The sequence below is a fragment of the Ovis aries genome, chromosome 4, assembly GCF_016772045.2.
Source record: "Ovis aries strain OAR_USU_Benz2616 breed Rambouillet chromosome 4, ARS-UI_Ramb_v3.0, whole genome shotgun sequence".
NCBI classification, from domain to species: Eukaryota; Metazoa; Chordata; class Mammalia; order Artiodactyla; family Bovidae; genus Ovis; species Ovis aries.
Window position 1 is genome coordinate 58736533 of NC_056057.1, and position 22213 is coordinate 58758745.

The 22213-nt window shown below is 36.1% G+C and overlaps 1 protein-coding gene across 9 annotated transcripts in view; it reads left to right on the plus strand.

Annotated features, from left to right (window-relative positions):
• IMMP2L (inner mitochondrial membrane peptidase subunit 2) overlaps positions 1–22213 on the plus strand; it is a 958934-nt gene that overhangs the window by 383822 nt on the left and 552899 nt on the right. For 2 of the 9 annotated variants that reach the window (XM_060414763.1, XM_060414762.1), the window contains exon 5: positions 1–20843. This exon is cut by the window's left edge and continues 57355 nt beyond it. The exons of the other annotated variants lie outside the window; for them this stretch is intronic. The gene's annotated coding sequence lies outside the window, so the exon portion shown is untranslated. Of the gene's footprint in view, positions 20844–22213 lie in introns of those variants that run through there. 9 annotated transcript variants of the gene reach the window in all.

Below are 22213 nucleotides of genomic sequence, written 5' to 3' on the forward strand. Positions count from 1 at the left end.
TAAATTCTTTTAGAAATAAATCTTTGGAGGTAATGTTCTAGAACCTCTAGATTTTTAAAATTTTGTTGTCACTTTTATTTATTTATTTTTAATTTAAATTTATTTATTTTAATTGGAGGCTAATTACTTTACAATATCTTCATTCTTCCTATCGCCTGACATCCAGACTGACTTTTCCTCGTATATTTCTAGTTGCTAAATGCAGTGAACACAGTCAGACATAGTCAGGAAGAAAAGCCTGTGAGTTATGGGTGATTGCTTTTATGTATTAACGGTGCCTATGGAGGGTCTCATTAACACACACAGCATGGGGAATTTTTGCAGCTACCACATAGAGCTCAAAAAACCCAACTGCAAAGCAAACTTGATTGTTTATGTCTCAGTCTTTTTATTTGGGGCTTTAAAGGACGTCAGCGAAACTTCTTGGGGCAGGTGGAATGCCATATGGCACAGGGACTGGGCCACCGCCATAGCTTTTGAAATTTATTGAAGCTTCTCCTTGTGGTGGGAGTGATATGAGTCCTTGGACTGTTTCCATTCAGTGATGACATTCATGTACGGATCAGCAGTAAAGCTACTTGAAAGAAAGCAAACCAGTAACCATCTAGAAAGAGACTTATTTTAATATATGCTTATTGATAGGGCCTGAAAGAGAGTATTGTTAACCCTGTCTTTATTGGATTCAACTGTTTTTTTCACATATTGTCTTATTTTATAGGTTTTGTATAGATACTATTGTAGAGTAATTGGGGTGGGGATGGGGATATAGATGTACTGGTTTCCTATACACTAACTGAATACTCCTAAATTCAGATTTTATGTCATACACACACATGCCAAACCCCCCCCCCCCAACACGCATACATACATACATATCTAGGGATAGCTTTGAATGGTGGCATAGTCATTAAGAGGCAGTGTCTGGGAACTTCTAGGGTTACACCAAAAGTCCCGCTGCTGTTTGAGTTCTACAGTTAGCACAGGAGGCTTCCTTCACCAGTGTGCTTATGGCAGTCTTGAGGCAGGGTGGAAAGAACGGCCTTTCCAGTCCTGCTTGTAAGAAGTGCTCCTCATGGTCTCTATACTGAGCCCAGATGCTCTATAGAAGGAGAAGGCTTTTAGAGAAGGAAAGGGAAGCTTTTTCAGTGCTTGAGAGAGTGAATGGATTATATCCTTGTTTAACAGAATTAGGAGAAATTGAGTATTTGTGATTGTCACTGACTTCAAATTATTAATACATATGTGCCTTGGAATACTATAGATAATTGACTTTATACAATATAGTTTTCCTATAAATGGATGCTGTCATTTTATATGGAAGTTGGCTCTGCAAATAATTTTAAGACTAAAGTAAACATAGGACATTGACTTGTTGACTCCATTTTTACTATCCCCTACCCCCATTTCTGTTTGCAGAAGTATAGTTTCTCTCAGGAAGACCCCAGAGCACTCTGGTTCTTCATGGCTTCTTGTATACTTGTAATAAAGAGTGAACAAAACATACGACAAAAAAATTGTCTTTCATTGAATATAAAATATAAAAACTCCCATTCATGAGCAATTTCAATTTTTATAAATAAGTTATACTGCTTATATTTTCCCTATTATTGTGACAGCAGTACAAACTAGGTGCTATTATTTCCATTTTATAAATGCAGAAAATGAGACCAAGAGAAATCAAGTCACTTCCTCAAGCTCTCACAGGCATACCTATTAAGAAGCAGAGCTGGCTAAAAAAAAAAAAAAACCACAGTATCACTTCAACTCAAGAGTCCATGTTCTTTCCTTTATGTCTGAAATTCTATCTTTTATGTTAAATATTTCACAGGGATTTGCAATTTCCTGATTCAGGCACTTTGTTCTTTTGTGTTTAAAGACCCACTGTGATCTCCAAATATGCCCCATAGAAGAAATTGCTCTTTTAACAGTCGCCACGGCAAACTTAGACATGAAAGGTCATGCTAATGAGAAACAAGATACAATATAGCTGTTAAGGAAAGTGCCAACACAACTTCTGGCTGCTCAGTCTGAGAATATAGCTTCTGCTTGTCCCAGTTAAACTCTGAATGCATATGTAGTCATTTCCCTTTATAACTCTCTGTGGACAGAGTTTGTAATATCAGATGTGAGATGATAGAAGTGGCTCCCAGTAAAGTAAAGCCTAGGAAGTATGGCCTAAAATATAAACTCCTTTAAAAAAAAAAACAAAAAAACCTGTTTCCTTACTGAGCTTGCCAGTTTCCATAATTAGTCAGAGGCAATTAAGTACTTTAATTAGTTTGATCTTTATGGAATTTCCAACATATTTTTGTTTTGTAATCAGAACTAAATTTGAGTATGTGACTAATATTCCTTATAAAGGCTTACAGTAACATGCATCAAAATGATTCACTTCCCTTCCAGGATGGTGATATTTTATCAGTATAATTTTAACATGCATTTACAAAAGCATAGTGTTTATATACATTATTACTTATTTGAAATTTAACATCATTCATTTTTCAGGCAGCATGGGGTTAAGCAGAACATAATGGGTTTTCATTTTTAGTTTAGATGCAGCCACAATATAAACATTTAAGATGCACTTATAAATACTTAATGGCTTAGCACTTAACATGATAGTTTAAATTTTGGGTGCAATAGTATAAAAGTTTATAGAATCTAGCAAGGCATCAATTTAAGAGAGAACTGCCAATCTATTGTCTGTAAGATTTAGCATTCAAGTCATGATACAAATTATAGTTAATTTGATTAATGAATTGTAACTTCTAAATTTAAATTTACAATGTACATAAGGACTTGAGAGAATCCAAATTATTTAGAAACTAGCCTGAGTTAGTTTTCTCGTGCTTGTCTTTGCCTCTAGGTCCATTGAATATAAGTACTGGATCAAGGAGTTTTTTGTTTGTTTTTTTCTTATATCCACCTAAATCTGTTCTTAAAATCATGACTGCTTTCAACTCCCAACACACGCTCACTTCTACCCTCTACTCCCAGCTGTTTTCCCTGAAGAACACAATTGACTGTTTTGTTTTCTTATCCCCTTGAGTCATTTTTTTTTTTTAACTTTTTCATCCCTGGGGGTACTTTATGCTCTATTTCTACTTCTCATTTTTCAAACTTAATATCTTCCTTTATTTTTCCTTTTCAGTTGATAAATCAACTGACAAACTCTATCCTGAATCCCTGATGATTGCTTTCTTGAGTTTCAAAGAATCTGAAGATTCTTTCAGTGGAATCTATCATAGAGTTTGGACTCAGAAGCAGCCTGCCCCCTCTGTGCCTGAATCATGTTGAAACCACGGGATAGGTCTGGCTTCCTCAGATCTAATCGAGTCAAAGAAGTGGTAAACACCTGGGGGTAGCAGAAGGAGAGAAAGAAGAATGGATTTAGTTCCATTCGCTTAGTAAATGGGAATCTGTACCAGAGTTCCTTTGAGTACGCTGAGTCCTGAAAGCCTAAAAGGGATGACACTTGAACAGAATTGACTATACTGAGGATGGCTCATGGAAGGAAAAAATAAGATTCTGTATTTTATATATCAATTCTACACTCATTCCCTCTTTAGCCACTTAGAGGGAAGAGGTTTAAAAATCTTTTTTTTTTTTTCCCCTACTTATTTAGTTTACTGAAGTCAGAAATGACTGTGTATTGAAATGTTTATATTTAAAGCTTTTGAATCCAAAGAATTGTATTCAATATGTAAGCAAGGTCGGAGCCTGTCTAAAGTGACAGATTAGCTAGCTACAAAATCTATAGCTATAGGTTTTAGCAGTAAGAGGTAATGAACAGCATGGAAGCAACAAGAAGACCTCAGTATACTTCATTCTTGAGTTAGCTTTTATCATGCTGTTGAAAAACGTTAAGGGTGAGTCTTTTTTATTGTTTTTGGCAGGCAACTAGATTAAATAATGCTGGTCATTTATTTAGTATTACATAAAACCTTCACATTTATCCCAGAATCCACTTTCAGAACTGGAAAGTTCAACACTGTGCTGTAAGGCAACCGAGCCTTCCTTTGTGGCTCTCACTGAATACCTGGGTTTGGCTTCACCGTGCTGCCAAATATTAGCTGTGTATGTGGGGCTGTAGCCTATGAGTTTAGCTTCGGACACCCATTAGAATGTATATATTGGTTCTTCCATCTCTCCCTTCCAATCTATGACCTATTTCAGTGTTTCAGGATGTTCATATACATGATCTACTCCTTCATCTAATCCATGTATTGAGCACTTATGATATGTCAGTGAGTGTATAGAGGATTGCATGTATATAACGATGAACAAGACAGGCAAGCTTCCTGTTCACAGAGCTTACATTCTAGTAACCAAACATATAAAGAATCAGCATGGTGATAAGGGTGACAGAAGTAGCAGAGTGTTCATTAGAAGCTTGTCTACAGTATGAGGTTAGGGGAACTGTTATCCATTCCTACTTTAGAAAACCACATGAAGATACTGCTTTACGTGTTCTCCAGTAAATCACAGCAGGGGAAATTGGGCTCAGTGATCTTAAGACATTCTTATTATGTAGATCTCAAACATACATGCAAATTGTCTACTGGCAAAGAAAATAGTATGGTAATAAGGAAATCAGGTAATGTGTACTCCTAATTATATTTAAATAGGTCTACATGTAGTGATAATAATGGTGAACTAATATAGTCATAATTGTGTAATAGAAAGATAGTATAGAAATAATGGTATGGTATTTGGTGGTTGTAAAAACTAAATATCATTTTATTTTTTCAGTAGCTTCAACTAAGCACTATAATATGTTTTTTTTGTTTGTTTGTTTGTTATGCTCAATTTAACTTTAAAGAATAGTATTTTTCTATCCTGGAACCATCATAAGACCCTGATAAACAATATGTCAAAATTCTTCCTAGTTTATAAAATGAAGCACGTATCTTATATATAGCATCCAGAATGAAAAAGTAGTTTTGTTAATACCTGTGCATAATTGAATTGAAAGTAATTAATACATTCATTTCAGCAAAATTTTATTATTTGGTTCTGTGATTCATGGGAAAGATGCTTGCTGGTTCTTGGGAGTATGTAGATATTTGCTAACTAGTTGGAAACAGTAATATGAAAAGCATTTAGCATACTAAATCTTATACTGTGTTCCTCTCATGATATTAGATGCTTTCTTGTTCCATTTGATCCTCAGTAGGACCCCATTTTTACAGTGAAAGGAAGTGAAGATCCAGGCAAAAAAACCTAGGGAATGAGGAAGTTAGGATTGAACTTTCTGCCCTCTGATTCTAAGTACCTTGCAGGCTCTTCACACTCTCTGGGACATGAAACCTCCCACCCCATCTTTCTGTCATGTTTGCTGTACCCACATGTACATAAAAGAAATCTCACATATTCCTAGCTTTCACTGAAAGTTTTATGGCTAAGACTAATCTAGGTAAATTGAATTTGTGGGTCATCTCCAAAGGTCCTTGTAACAATGATTTTAGTCACTTCCTGGACTAATGGATGTACAGTTACTTCCTAACAACATTGACTGATCTTCAGTTTCATATTCTCTATATTACTCTATTTGACAACTACACCTTTTAAGTTGGAGATGTGGAAAGACAGAAAATAATAATTAACAGAAGGGCAAAGAAAAGAGGACAGATTTTCAAAACATAATGCAGTTTGAAACTCAGTAGTTAAATTATTTTTTTTGTTGTTGTTGTAGTGACAAATTACGTATTTCCCTGACCACATTCATCAATGAACTTGAGGGCTTGCTAGTCATCAACTGAAGTGTATATTCTAGAAGAAACAAATTGTATGAATAAACAGAAAGATGTTAAGGGGATCAGTTCAGTTTAGTTCAGTTCAGTGGTGTCCGCCTCTTTGTGACACCATAGACTGTAGCACGCCAGGCTTCCCAACTCCTGGAGCTTGCTCAAACTCATGTCCATCGAGTTAGTGATGCCATCCAACCATCTCATCCTCTGTTGTCCCCTTCTCCTCCCGCCTTCAAGCTTTCCCAGCATCAGGGTCTTTTCCAATGAGTCAGTTCTTTGCATCAGGTGGCCAAATTATTGGAGTTTCAGCTTCAGCATCCGTCCATCAAATGAATATTCAGAACTGATTTCCTTTAAGATTGAGTTGTTTGATCTCCTTGCAGTCCAAGGGACTCTCAAGAGTCTTCTTCAACACCACAGTTCAAAAGCATCAATTCATCGGTGCTCAGCTTTCTTTATAGTCCAACTCTCACATCCACACATGACTACTGGAAAAACCATAGCTTTGACTAGATGGATATTTGTTGATAAGGTAATGTCTCTGCTTTTTAATGTGCTGTCTAGGCTGGCCATAGCTTTTCTTCCAAAAGCAAGCATCTTTTAATTTCATGGCTGCAGTCACCATCTACAGTGATTTTGGAGCCCTCAAAAATAAAGTCTGTCACTGTTTCCATTGTTTCCCCATCTATTTGCTATGAGGTAATGGGACGAGATGCCATGATCTTAGTTTTCTGAATGTTGAGTTTTAAACCAACTTTTTCACTCTCCTCTCTCACTTTCATCAAGAGGCTCCTAATTCTTCTTTGCTTTCTGCCATAAGGGTGGTGTCATCTGCGTATCTGAGGTTATTGATATTTCTCCTGGCAATCTTGATTCCAGCTTGTGCTTCATCCAGCCCGGCATTTCGCATGGTGTACTCTGCATCTAAGTTAAATAAGCATGGTGACAGTATACAGCCTTGATGTACTCCTTTCCCTATTTGGAACCAGTCTCTTGTTCCATGTCCAGTTCTAAATGTTGCTTTTTGAACTGCATACATATTTCTCAGGAGGCAGGTAAGGTGCTCTGGTATTCTCATCTCTTCAAGAATTTTCCACAGTTTGTTGTGATCCACACAGTCAAAGGCTTTGGTGCAGTCAGTAAAGCAGAAGTAGATGTTTTTCTGGAACTCTCTTGCTTTTTTGATGATCCAACAGATATTGCCAACTTGATCTCTGGTTTCTCTGCCTTTTCTAAATCCATATTGAACATGTGGAAGTTCTCAGTTCATGTACTGCTGAAGCCTTGTTTAGAGAATTTTGAGTATTACTTTGCTAGCGTGTGAGATGAGTAAAATTGTGCAGTAGTTTGAATATGCTTTAGCATTGCCTCTCTTTGGGACTGGAATGAAAACTGACCTTTTTAAGTCCTGTGGCCACTGCTTCGTTTTCCAAATTTGCTGCCATATGGAGTTCAGTACTTTAACAGCATCATCTTTTAGGGTTTGAAATAGCTTAACTGGAATTCCATCACCTCCACTAGCTTTTTATTATTATTATTATTATTATTATTATTTAAATTTATTTATTTTAATTGGAGGCTGGGAGAGGAAGAGGGTGGGATGATTTGGGAGAATGGTATTGAAACATGTATAATATCATATAAGAAATGAATTGCCAGTCCAGATTCATTGCAGGATACAGGATGCTTGGGGCTGGTGTACTGGGATGACCCAGAGGGATGGTATGGGGAGGGAAGTGGGAGGGGGGTCCAGGGGAACACATGTACACCTGTGGCGGATTCATGTTAATGCATGGCAGAAGCAATGCCATATTGTAAAGTAATTAGCCTCCACTAGCTTTTTTCATAGTGATGCTTTCTATGGCCCACTTTACTTCACATTCCAGGATGTCTGGCTCTAGGTGAGTGATCACACCATCATGATTATCTCAATCATTTTGATCTTTTTTTCTATATAGTTCTTCTATGTATTCTTGCCACCTCTTTTTAATATCTTCTGCTTCTGTTAGGTCCATGCCATTTCTGTCCTTTATTGTGCCCATCTTTGCATGAAATGTTCCCTTAGTATCACTAATTTTCTTGAAGAGATCTCTGGTTTTTCCCATTCTGTTGTTTTCCTCTATTTCTTTGCATTGATCACTGAGGAAGGATTTCTTATCTTTCCATGCTATTCTTTAGTTTCTAATTTTCATTGTTTTGAAAATGCACTATGTTCAGCAATATGCCATAACTGGAAGGGAATCACTGGGAAACTGTAGGCAATAAAAGTCCACGCAATGGACCATTTATTTTTCTCTATGCTTTAAATGATTTTACATTATTTTTAAGCAACATATTTTAATTTTCATGATTAGAAAAAGGTGGAAGTATAGTGATTTTTCTCCATTACATTTATAAGTAGTTTAACAATATGCTATATACTTGACAAATGGCATCCATATGACAAGACTTAATTTTCTGATCCTTCTTCTCATATTAATGCATATATGATACTTCAAAGATGAAAGATATCTTTTGATTGTAATGGGGTAAATACATTTCTTCTGTTGACTTGTATATATATATATATTTCCCAATATAAAGTAAAATATCCTGCATTTAATAAAAGAAAAAGGTATGTTTCTTACATTTAATATATTTCACCTCTTATTTAAATTATCTTGTGCATTTTTGCTTTTAAAGTTCTATACTGCAGATCCATTTTGCATTTCTGCAGATAATTTCTGATCTTATTAATCATGGGATTCCTAATGGAGTACAAATTACAGATTCCTCTTTACAACAATCCTAGGATAGTCTATATAAATTTCTTTCCTACCTACTCCATTGTATATCATTACTCAAAAGTGCGTTTATAACATAGGAATTAAAATCATACACAATCCAGATAAACATTAGTGAATTTACAGTCTATGCCTCAGGGAAAGAAACTTCTGAAAGATTTGAAGTAACTGTTATGTCATACAGTTCAGATATCTCAAAAAATAAAACTCAAATGCATAAATTCTGAGAATAATGAACTGATGATCATTATGTGAGTAAAAGGTTACCATAAAGTGCTTGCATTTGCTATTTATTCCCCACCTCTTCTTTTATGGGGTTCCCTGATAGCTCAGCTGGTAAAGAATCTGCCTGCAATGCAGGAGACCCCAGTTCGAGTCCTGGGTTGGGAAGATCTGCTGGAGAAGGGATGGGCTACCCACTCCAGTATTCTGGCCTGGAGAATTCCATGGACTGTATAAGTCAATGGGGTTGCAAAGAGTCATACAGCATTGACTGACTTTCACACCCCTTTGTACTGATCAATACTTCTTGAGGCTTATTTCTCCTATAGATTTTGCTTTGGTATACAAGTTGTTAATGCCATTTTTTTCAACAAATTTAATTGAGCTAATTTACATACCATGCAGTATATTCACTGTATACAAGTCAATGGTTTTTATAGTCACAGATGGTTTTAACATCACTGCAGTGTGTGTTACAACACATGCATCACATCCAAAACAAAGCTAGGACCTGTTAGCTTTTGCCCTCTGCCCCTATCCCTCATCTCTCCCAACCCAGCCCTAAACAGCCACACATATATATTTTTTCTATGTAGAATCCTCAGTTTCAGACATTTTATATGTATGGCATCACATAAATGTGGCCTTCTGTGATTAGCTTATTTCACTTAGCAAAATGTCTCTAGGTTCATTCATGTCATAGTAAACGTCAAAATTCCCTTCCTTTATATGACTAGTACATTATTATATGGATATTCCACATTTTGCTCATCCATTCACATATTGACATACACTTGAAGTGTATGTCAGTACACTTGGGTTGTCTTCACTTTTTGACTACAGTGAATAATGCTGCTATGAAGAGTAGTGTATACGTTTTTGTGTGGATATATGTTGCCAACTCTCTTGTGTATATACTTAGCTATGGTATTGCTGGGTTATATGGTAACTGTCTATTGAATTATTTCTTCGCTTTTTATTCTTTATTGGAAAGTCCAGCTTACTTAGAGGAATTCTTTTAATGTTAAAATTTATATATGTCTACCTGTCCTGATTTTCATGTTTCTCTCTGACCATTTATAGCACATGTATTGATTTCAAAAAATCTTTCAGATTCCTTCCCAGTGATTTCAATTTGCATCTGTGCCAAGAAGGAATTGTATTTGTTGCCATGTACATGGGGCTATGTTCTTTTACTTTTTCAATAATTATTTTACCAGAGTCAATAGGAGGCTGGTTAATAGTTTTTCATATAGTAATAGAATTTTCTGAAGCAGAGAGAATGTAATCACAAAATGTAAAAATAAGCAAATAAGGACCAAAAGATTCAGGCTGTATATTTTTAGTAAGCACTGTGATCTTTGAAACCAGCAGTATATTCTTGAATTGGGAAAGGTAGTAGCTTCAAAAATAAAATGTATAATAAAAATATAGATTATGGCTCTAGGCAGTGTATGTGTAAATACACTTGAGTGTGTATATGGTAATAGGCATTGAATCAAGATTCGGAAGAGTAGGTTTTCTCACTCATCAGTTATTCAGTTCAGTTCAGTTCAGTTGCTCAGTCACGTCCGACTCTTTGTGATCACATGGACTGCAGCATGCCAGGCTTCCCTGTCCATCACCAACTCCTGGAGCTTGTTCAAACATTGTCCGTCATCATTGATGCCATCCAACCATCTCAACCTCTGTGGTCCTCTTCTCTTCCTGCCTTCAATCTTTCCCAGCATCAGGGTCTTTTCCAATGAGTCAGTTCTTTGCATCAGGTGGCCACAATATTGGAAATTCAGCTTCAGCATCAGTCCTTCAAATGAATATTCAGGACTGATTCCCTTTAAGCTTGACTTGTTTGATCTCCTTGCAGTCCAAGGGACTCTCAAGAGTCTTCTCCAACACCACAGTTAAAAAGCATCAATTCGTCGGTGCTCAGCTTTCTTTATAGTCCAACTCTCACATCCATACATGACTATTGGAAAAACCATAGCTTTGACTAGATAAACCTTTGTTGGCAAAGTAATGTCTCTGCTATTTAATATGCTGTCTAGGTTGGTCATAACTTTTCTTCCAAGGAGCAAGCGTCTTTTAATTTAAGGCTGCAGTCACCATCTGAAGTGATTTTGGAGCCCCCCAAATTAAAGTCTATGACTATTTCCATTGTTTCCCCATCTGTTTGCCATGAAGTGATGAGATGAGATGCCATGATCTTAGTTTTCTGAATGTTGAGTTTTAAACCAACTTTTTCACTCTCCTCTTTCACTTTCATCAAGAGGTTCTAGGTTCTTCTTTGCTTTCTGCCATAAGGGTGGTGTCATCTGCGTATCTGAGGTTATTGATATTTCTCCTGGCAATCTTGATTCCAGTTTGCACTTCATCCAGCCTGGCATTTCACATGGTGTACTCTGCATCTAAGTTAAATAAGTAGGATGACAATATATAGCCTTGATGTACTCCTTTCCCTATTTGGAACCAGTCTCTTGTTCCATGTCCAGTTCTAACTGTTGCTTTTTGAGCTGCATACAGATTTCTCAGGAGGCAGGTAAGGTGCTCTGGTATTTCCACCTCTTTAAGAATTTTCCACAGTTTTTTGTGATCCACACAGTTAAAGGCTTTAGTTATAAACATCATCTGTAGGAAGATGATGATGTTTGGCTATAAACCTGTAGGAAGTCATTAATCCATTTCTGCCTCAGTTTCTTATTTTTTCTTATTCTTGATACCTGCCTCATCTCATTTTTTAACTGTGCAATGAGATATACTATGTGAAAGGACTAGAAATTTTAGAGTTGTTAAATTGTGAAATAGTATTTTTATGAGTCTGTGTGTTTATAGCCAATTCACTGTTGATTTTAGTTCATTGTAATGAGTCTAAGGCTAGGATCCCAAGATTTACAAAACCTTACATGAATGTGTATCAGTCAGTCAGTTCAGTTGCTCAGTTGTGTCCAACTCTTTGTGACCCCATGAACCACAGCACGCCAGTCCTCCCTGTCCATTACCAACTCCCAGAGTTATCCAAACTCACGTCCATTGAATCAGTGATGCCATCTAACCATACTATCCTTTGTCGTCTCCTTCTCCTCCTGCCTTCAGTCTTTCCCTGCATCAGGGTCTTTTCAAATGAGTCAGTTCTTTGCATCAGGTGGCCAAAATATTGGCGTTTCAGCTTCAACATCAGTCCTTCCAATGAACATCCAGGACTGATTTTCTTTAGGATGGACTGGTTGGATTTCCTTGCAGTCCAGGGACTGTCAAGAGTCTTCTCCAACACCACAGTTCAAAAGCATCAATTCTTCGGCACCCAGCTTTCTTTATAGTCCAACTCTCACATCCATACATGACTACTGGAAAAAGCATAGCCTTGACTAGATGGACCTTAATGGGTGTATAATTTTTCTGTATGATATTCAGATAGTAAGAATTGATGGATGCTCTTTCACACTAATGGATGTGCAGGGTTTTCTACTTTTTTGTTTTTTGTGAGAAGTGTTGATGTTCGGAATTCATTTTAAGAGATGTTTAAGTTTATAAGTTAGCACTGTTACATTAATACATTTAACTTTATTGTAAGTTAGACATTTTTAGAGTATTTTGAAATTATAGGTTTGTTTCTTTCTTTTTGGAGAGGAGAAGATCGTGAAATGATAAAACAGAGAAAGGCTGGTTGATTGTTGCTTGTGGTTCTCTTGAAAGATAACATAATCTTAGAATTTTTTTTCATTATAATTGATCTCCATAGTCTTTTTTTAAATTGTTTTTTATTAAAGGATAATTGCTTTATAGAATTTTGTGGTATTCTGTCAAACCTCAACATGAATCAGCCATAGGTATCCATATTTCCCCTCCCTTTTCAACCTCTCTCCCATCTGCCTCCATTCCCTCCCCTCTAGGTTGATACAGAGCCCTTGTTTGAGTTTCCTGATCCATACAGCAAATTCCTGTTGGCTATCTATTGTGCATATGGTAATGTAAGTTTCCATCCATGTTACTCTTTCCATATTTCTCACCTTCTTCACCCTTCTCCACATGTCCGTAAGTCTATTCTTTGTGTCTTTTTCTCCATTGTAGCCCTGTAAATAAATTCTTCAGTACCATTTTTCTAGATTCCATTTATATGCATTAGAATGATATTTATCTTTTTCTTTCTGACTTACTTCACTCCGTATAATAGGTTCTAGGTTCATGTACCTCATTAAAACTGACTCAAATGTGTTCCTTTTTATGGTTGAGTAATATTCCATCCTAAAGGAGGTCAGTCCTGGGTGTTCATTGGAAGGACTGATGTTGAAGCTGAAACTCCAATACTTTGGCCACCTGATGCGAAGAACTGACACATTTGATGCTGGGAAAGAGTGAGGGCAGGAGGAGAAGGGGATGACAGAGGATGAGATGGTTGGATGGCATCACTGACTCAATGGACATGGGTTTGGGTGCACTCCGGGAGCTGGTGATGGACAGGGAGGCCTGGCGTGCTGCTGTTCATGGGTTCACAAGGAATCAGACACGACTGAGTGACTGAACTGAACTGAGTATTCCATTGTGTTTATTTATTACAACTTCTTTATCCATTCATCTGTCAATGGACATCTAGGTTGCTTACATGTTCTAGGTACTGTAAATAGTGCTGCAATGAACAATAATCTCCATTTTCTTGATAGGTAGGCTCTGTAATTGGTAGATCTTAAATTCTTCTTCCTTTCATTTAGTGCATGGATTACATTTCAGTCTTGCCTTGTTCTTCTGATAGTGTGGCAGACATCCCCGGATGTGCACTGTCTCTGCTGGTCCACTAGGGATTAAAAGATACACTGTTATGCCAGAAATACACTCACATCTAGCTCTCTGATAGGGAGCATACTAGTTCACTATTTACCAACGTGAGAAAAAGAAGGCATGCATGGATCCCCACACCACTGTGGTCACCAGTGTTTCAAGCCATGTAGAAAAATCACAGCCTCTGTGGTTCATTTTTTTCTGTTCTACAGACACAGATTTGCCATCTTCAGCATCTTTAGAAAGTTTACTAAGTAGCTCATAAGCAGTATGTAACAGAATACGTACGAATGGCCAAAGCCTGGACGAGTAATTCAATGCTTGAGGTGACCTTAGTTTACTTCTTGGAACAGTAATGTTTTTCTCCCCTGTGAGTATTTGTAGTCGGTCCTCTGTTGATTATTATAGATTATTCAAACTATTCTATAGACATTGTTCACAGTAGACATGCCAACGTGCCCCTGGTAGTATGTATGTTGTAGCACCTGATCCACAGTGCTTCCATGGCAGGGAAGTCCAATGTAGAAATAGTGTACAATAATAGCTCATTTAATATTGTAACCAGCCACATCGTCTATGTATTATTTTACAGATGAGGAAACTAAGGCAAAGAGTGTTGTATAACTTTTCAAACAGGTAGCAGCAGAGCTGCATGTTAAACTGTCTATAGTCCAAGTTTTTAATTCCTATGCTATGTTCCTTTCTGGTCAGTTATCAAATCACTCATTAAGTTAAGTGATACTTCTCTTGAAAATATGAGTTGCCCTACATGTCACCAATGGTGAAATTAGACCATGGGGTTTACCAGTCAGCTTGTGAGTGTGTGTATTCAGTACAGTGTCGGCTCATGGAGAAGCAACATAATGGCACCTTTTTAGTCTCTCAACTCAGATTTTGTTTGGAAAGTTGCTTGCAGTGGGTGTAAATTTTTACTGTTTCTATGATTAAGCAACTTGACCAATGAGACAGTTGGCTGAATCCTGCATTGGTAGTACTAGATGGCAGGTGCTATTCCGAACATAGAGCACATAATGGAGATTTATACAATGTCAGAGCAACTGGCAGCCTGGAGGTGAGCATTGCAGCCTTTGGCAAGTTAATCTGTTATGTGGACGTAAGACTCTTGGTTTACAAAATGAAGGAATTATTTTGCCTATGCTACATTTTATAATTTATAATACACCTAATTATCAGTGAAATATAACATGATTAAATACAATAAAAATTAAGTGAGCATACTTTTACCTGATGTAACCCTAATGAACCTCATTTAGATACTGGATTTTTTTTTTCTTTTTCAAATCAGTTATTTTTTTGTGTTAATAAATTTTTATTCATGTAGGAAAAATGGTGTAGAAATATCTTTTTAAAAGTCATTAAAATTTTATCAGAAAATGGTACTTTGACAGATAGACTTGTATTTTATCAAAAGAGAAGTTTTCAGATGCCATTATCTAGTTATATAAAATTCTGAAAAAGGAAATTCCGTTATTAGAAATCCCCTTTCTCTGACTATGGCACTTTGGTGGTGATGTTAAAGCTTTGTGAGAAAACGACTTCCAGGAGATTAGAATCTCCTAGAGCTTTCATGACTGGAGCTCTCGGTTATTCTCTGCTGGAATTCTTACTGACTTCACGTATTGTTCATTTGTCTGGAGCATATGGTGCTGTCACGGTCCCTCAGATTACATTTCCCTCCTTGCCATATAAAGAAGGGTAGTTCTGTTGTTTACATAGATTATCTCACAGTGGTTTTTCCAGCGTTTTACTGTGCATTCTCAGCCATTTTGCCAACTTCAAGTTGATTTTAATTAATTTAATGGTATATTGCTTTTAAAAATACCTTCATAACATACAGAACTTCACATTGAAGAAATGTTGACAGAGAATAAGAAATTGTCTCCTAGAGTATTTAAACTTAGAGATTAAATTTAATATGGATCTAATATCATTGCTAAATAAAGCTGTGAAGTTTCATTTTTTTCTTTCTCCAGAGAACTTGAAGTTACATGGATTCTGCTTAGGATCTAGCACCATGATGCTACTTGTATTTAGAAAGTCTCTTACGTTTCATACCATTTAGCTAACAGATTTAGCAAGTGACATACATAATTTGCTTATCTTCAAAACAGTCTAACAATGCTTGTGTTCACAATATTGAAGAAAGTCTTCTAAGCACACATTACTTTCTTGATTGAGATTAATAATGGTTTCTGTTAAACCAGAATAGAAATTAACAAATGCCCGTGCCCTTTTTCATCAAACCCATGATATTCACTCATTCTTTCCTTCAAGTTATGATTCCTTTTTGTTTCCCATCCCTAACCTTACTTTATTTCTTGGCCTTTATCTTTTTAATTCTTGATTTAATATATTCTAAGTTACATTTCTACCTGCTTTTAGTGAAACTACCTGGTAGTGTTGTTGTTTGGGGCTCAGAAGGATTATAGTTGAAAAGAAAACAATGTTCATGTTACTTCTAGTGTAATGGGCATCTTAAGACATATCTTAAGCAAATCTCACTTGATCAGAAAGTTGGTAAGTTTCCTTCCCCAACCTAGGTACTTCCCCCCCCTCCCCCAAATTTCTTTATTATAAACTGTGTGACTGTAGTCTTGAAACACTCAGTGTTATGCAATATATTTTCCATAAATGGTTGATCATGTTTTTTTTTCTCATCAAAAGAATCTTGAACTTTGGGACTGAAGGCAAGAAAGGCTGTAATTATTTCTGTTCTACAGATTATCTCTGAATGGTTCTCTCTGCCTCTCTGGAATTTAAAGACAAATATTTAGATATTCGTTGTGATATGTATAGACTTAGAATTTTTTCCCTTGAGATCAGTGATTCCCAGCATTGACTTTATGTTACCCTAGTGAGTTTCTCAGAGAAGGCAATGGCACCCCACTCCAGTGCTCTTGCCTGTAAAATCCCATGGATGGAGGAGCCTGATAGGCTGCAGTCCATGGGGTCACCACGACCCCATGAGACAGACACGACTGAGTTAGACATGACTGATTGACTTCACTTTCACTTTTCTCTTTCATGCATTGGAGAAGGAAATGGCAACCCCCTCCAGTGTTCTTGCCTGGAGAATCCCAGGGATGGTAGAGCCTGGTGGGCTGCCGTCTATGGGGTTGCACAGAGTCGGACACAACTGAAGTGACTTGCAGCAGCAGCAGCAGCAGCAGCAGCAGTGAGTTTCTAATGATTGTGAGGTGGTGCAGTATCGAAAGGGGCTTCCCTGGTGGCTCAGATGGTAGAGAATCTGCCTGCAGTGCGGGAGACCAGGGTTGCCTTGTGGGAAAATTTAATACATGGTGATTTTAAATATAAATGTATGTTGTATGGTGCTCTCTCTCTTTCCCATTCCTTTGGCCCCTCCTTCCTTCCCTCCCTCCCTCTCTATGCCTTCCTCTCTCCCTTAGTGAATGTGTATATGTCTGTCTATCTGTCTGTCAGTTTGTCTTATAGGCATATATTTCTGTTAGAAAAGGGTTGTTTGCAGTGCTTGTGAAAAACAATTATGCATTCATTGCTGGATACTTAGAAAAGTTTTGGATTTTTATACCGAGGTAAAAATGGACCTATGAAATACAGTCAAACACGTGATTGGAACTTTCCTCTTCCTTTTGAAGCAAACAGAACTATTCTGAATAGCCTGATCATGCAACAAAATCACTTCTTTTCCTATTTCATGCTCATGTGTCTGTAGCTTAGTTTTTCTGTTTTAAGAATCTTTTCAAGTACAAGAAAACAATATAGGTGAAATGATACCTTTGGTGAATAGTAGCTAGGAGTATAATGATGGGAAGTCTCAGATCCTGTTATTCATTGATTTGTTGATTGAATTATAGTTGATTTACTATGTTGTTTTAGTTTCAGGTATACAACATAGTGATTCAATATTTTTCTAGTTATAGATCATACTTGGTTTAAAGATATTGTAAAATATTGGCTGTATTACCTGTGCTTTACAGTATATCATAAATGCCCTCATGTTATCTTACCTCTTTGCCTACACCCCTTCACACTGGCAATCACAAGTTCTTTATTTCTGAAAGTCTCTTTCTATTTTGTTATATTCACTAGCTTATTGTATATATATTTTTAGATTTCACATATAAGTGATGACATATAGTACTTGTCTTTCTCTAACTCTTTTTACTAAGCATAATACAGATAGATCCACATTGTTGCAGTTGGCAAGATTTCATTCTTCATTATGGCTGAGTAGTATTTCATTGTATGTATGTGTGCATATATATGTATCATCTTTATTTTTTTGTCTGTTGAATACCTAAGTTGCTTCCATATTTTAAGTATTATAAATCTTGCTGCTATGAATGTTGAGGTGCACCTATCTTTTCCAATTAAGTGACTTTATTTTCTTTGGCTATATACTCAGCAGTGATCGAGGAACCTCCATACTGTTTTCCATAATTCAGATCTCTGTATCTAGACATGCCAGTCAGTGAGTGGTTTTGTAGGATTGTTATTGCTGGAGCTATTCTATATTCTCTCTACTTCTTATGTGTATTTCCAGTTAGATCAATTTCTTCTGAAAATGAGTGTCCTGGGCTCTAGTTCTTAAAATGCACTTGCGTAAACTCTAATATCATAGGCTTCTTTTCAGGCCTCAGCCTTCTTTCAAAAAATCATGTTTTTGGCCTTTCTGTTCTTGCCAGTTGTTCTGGACTTTCGCCCCTGCCATGGTCATCTGGAGAAAGTTTAGAAACAAACAACTCTTTTCTTAAATTGGCTTTAAACTCTGCCAATTCATCTGTTTGCTGCATATCCAAATTCTCTGGTGTGGAAGATGTCTTGATTTCTGAGTTTAGTTGTGTTTTCTGTGGGCTTGGGGGACCCAAGTTAATAAAGAAAGAGACCATATTTTATTTTTTAGGAGAGCATTCTTAGAATTATTTTTTCATTCCTAATGCTAATCCATAAGTGTCAAAATACAATGACTCAGTTTCAACAGTTTCACCGTTAATTCTTGGGTTGCTTTTCGAAACAAATCCTGAATATATGCATTTATAAAGAAGCAAAAAACAAAAACAAATTCTGCTGTTTAAGCCACCCAGTTTGTAGTACTTTGTTACAATAGCCCTAGAAGACTAATCAGATTTAATTCAGTAGCAAATGATCTAATATCCATTAAAAAAAAAAAACTGTAGTAACTTAATTTTTCCTATCAGGTGTAGAATCTAGGTTATTTCCTCACGATAATTTATTTCCTATAGAAAGAATGAAGGGGAAGTTTCAACTATCATTTACAACCTTGCTTAGAAGGTAAATCTTTAAGGTAATCTTTAGATCTGTTTTTCAAATTAAGGGGGCACTTGTTAAGGCAGATCTATATAGCATTATGGAAGATGTTTCAAAGGCAAGAGTACAAAACAAAGTAAATTTAACATAGGTCAATAAGTGTGTATATTGGCCCAGAAAGAAATATAAGCCAGCTAAGCATCAACACTCCTTTCTTCTTTAATGGTTTGCTGACCTTCCCTGGTGGCTATGGTGGTAACGAACTTGCCTGCAATGCAGGAGACCGGGGTTTGATCCCTGGGTTGGGAAGATCCCCTGGAGAAAGAAATGGCAACCCACTCTAGTATTCTTGCCTGGAAAATCCGATGGACAGAGGAGCCTGGCAGATTACAGTCAATGGGGTCATAAAGAGTTGGACCTACTCTCAACTTACAAGACTGGCTTATATCCAGAATTCCTGTTTATAGATGCTGCTAGGTAGTTTGCCTACCAACATACTTAATGGGACTTCAGGGAATTTCGTTTTCCAGCTAAATGAGTTTGGAATGCTCAAGTAAAAAGCAACGTTCAGTTGGAGGAAAAAAAAACAGGAAGAACTTAAAGCCTACAAGTGAGAACCAATCACAGATAATTAGATCATGTATCATATGCAGATAACTTTTTCAAGATTTTTTTCTTGGCAAATCTATATTCATAAATTTAGCACTCAGAATTCAATCTATTTTTGCAGAAAACATATCCTACAGAAAGTCAGGTTTTAGATTTCACCATAAAGACATTTCTTAAATATTCTTAAATGAATTTGCAAAGAACAAAACTTTATTTTTCAGTAACAGTACATTTTCCTGGCAGTGTTGAACTAAAAGGCAGGCATAGTAAGGGAGGGGAGTCATTCTTAGATGTGCCCTTGAGCTGTTAGAAATGATGTTAATATTTGTTCAAGTCTCTCACTGTGTGTGTGTTAGGGGAGGGGTGGAGGTAGTGCAATGCTTGGGATAGACAAAATCATTTATGTCAAAAGTGCTGTTCTTATAGGCCAAGACTGAGGTCTCGTTGAGAAGAGGGCTCAGAGAATCCTGATGAGGGTTTGGTAAAGGAGGGAGCATGCCAGCTCTGGGGCTTGGAGAGTACCCACTGTGGGTGCTAGAAAAAAAGAGACTAACTCAAGATCTAGAACTTCTGAGCTTCACAGACAAGACTACTGTAAAAGAAAAAACAACTTAACATCAGATAATAAATTAATCCCCAATGGAGATTGTGTCCTCTTTAGCTGAGCACGTTTGGTGACATACTTTTACCAAGTTTTGTCTGTTGTTCTCAGCACCATTTTTAAATGCCCCCTTTTCTCTTTTTAATTATTCCAAACTTACTTATCCCATACAATCTATGAACAGCATGTGTTTACTTGAGTCCATTGCTTCTTGATGTGATTTTTGGGACACATTCCAATACAAGTATAACTAAATCAAAACTTATTAAAAATTTCCCAATATTCTTCAGGTCTTAGACATTTGTAAAACCTTTTGTAACCATGGGCATATGCACATTTAGAGAGATGTTTTAGATGTAACAGTTTACGAAGAGTTCAGTTCAGTCTCTCATAGTCATCAATTTGTCAGTAATTAGTAAAAATGGTTGAAACTCGTTAATGATGAATGCAAAGTTAAATGTCCTTACATTTTTGACAAAGTTCCCTTAGTGTGTGATAATGTGTGATAATCCCCTGCTAGGGATTGAACCTAGACCATACCAGGGAAAGCACTGAATCCTAACCACTGGACCACTATAGAGTTCCCTCTATGAATAATTTTTATGCCAGTAAATTGGAAATCTTCTATGAAATTTAAATATATTTATAAAAATATAATCAATCTCAAGAAGAGATAATAATGAAAATCCAGATATATTTAGAACTATTAAAGAAATGGAACTACTGGCTTAAAAAAAAAAATCTTTCCGCAATAAGTATACCAGAATCAGAGGTCTTTAGATGTAAATGTTTTCAGACGCTCAGTAAATAAAGCATTTCAATCATGTACTATTCAGAGAATGGGAAAAAAGGGAGGGGAAAAAGGAGAGAGTGACTTGAAAACTGAGTGTGTAAAGACCCTTTACAAGTCATATTATTCAGTAAATGAAGAACCAAAAGCCTAAAGCTGCGTTGTACAATATGATAATACTAGCTGTAAAGCATCTGAAATATAACTAGTCCAATTTAAGATGTTTCATGTTTAAAATATGCTTTGAGCTTTGAAAACTTTGTATGAACAAAGGAATATAAAACATCTCATTAATAAATTTTATACCGATTGCATTTTAACGTGACCATTTTGTTTATATCAGGTCAAATGAAATACATTATCAAAAATCATTTTGTTTCTTTTTATTTTTTAATATAGTTATTAGAAAACAAAATTAATGTGTGGAGTATCTTAATTTCTATTAGACAGTGCTGGTCTAAGAGTTTACTTCTTTATGTAAACCTTCATGGCTAACTAGTAAGGAATTTAGAAACAAAAAGCCTATAGCATTTCAACAATTTCTTCTTTTCCTTTTTGTTTTTTGAGTTACTTTTTGCTGACTGGGAGTTTTCTTAATGTGGAGAAGTTATAAAACATCACCAAAAAAGCTATTGTTTCCTCAAATAAAGCACATGAATTAGATAAAAGTTATAAATTATAAACATTGCAAGCAGCAATATTAACAGAAAATACTCTTTCTTAGTAGAATGCTTCCAGAAATATTTTTAAATTTCAAAATAATTATAATTTTGAGTGACTGAGTTTAGAATGTTTAAAGTTACATTATTATACTGAGATTAACTCTATTATATAGATACTATAATTATAATATAGATATTAAGCATATATTGATAAAAGAAAATAATCTCAATTTAATTTTGGTCATGTTTATTTCATAGATAGTATAAATTTATGTGAATCTACAAAATATCTGTTGGAGAAGGATAAACTAACTTCTCATTTCACATTAGATTTTGTGTTATCCACAGACTGAATAGTTTGAAATGAAGGCTTAGATTCTACTCTACATAAACTTTTCATTGTTCTTCTTTTGGATAATTCAAGAAATGTGGAATTAACAGTTCTATTTAGTATCTACATTATCCAAGGGAACATACCTATGTGTGGATCTTTGAGAAAATGTATACACAGTATGGCGCCTTACCTGTCTAGAAAAAATAACACAAGAATTGTATAGCATTGTGAATACAGCAGTGCCCTGAATAACTGTAAGCAGTGTGATTTGAAAAATCAACATTTTGGATAGAAGCTGAATTTGTATTTCATAACATTTTTTCATGCTAAAATTACACTTAGTGATTTTAGGAGCACATCATTACCTCCAAGCTCAATTGCCACTACCTTCTGTATGAAGGGAATAGTGTTTAGTCATAAG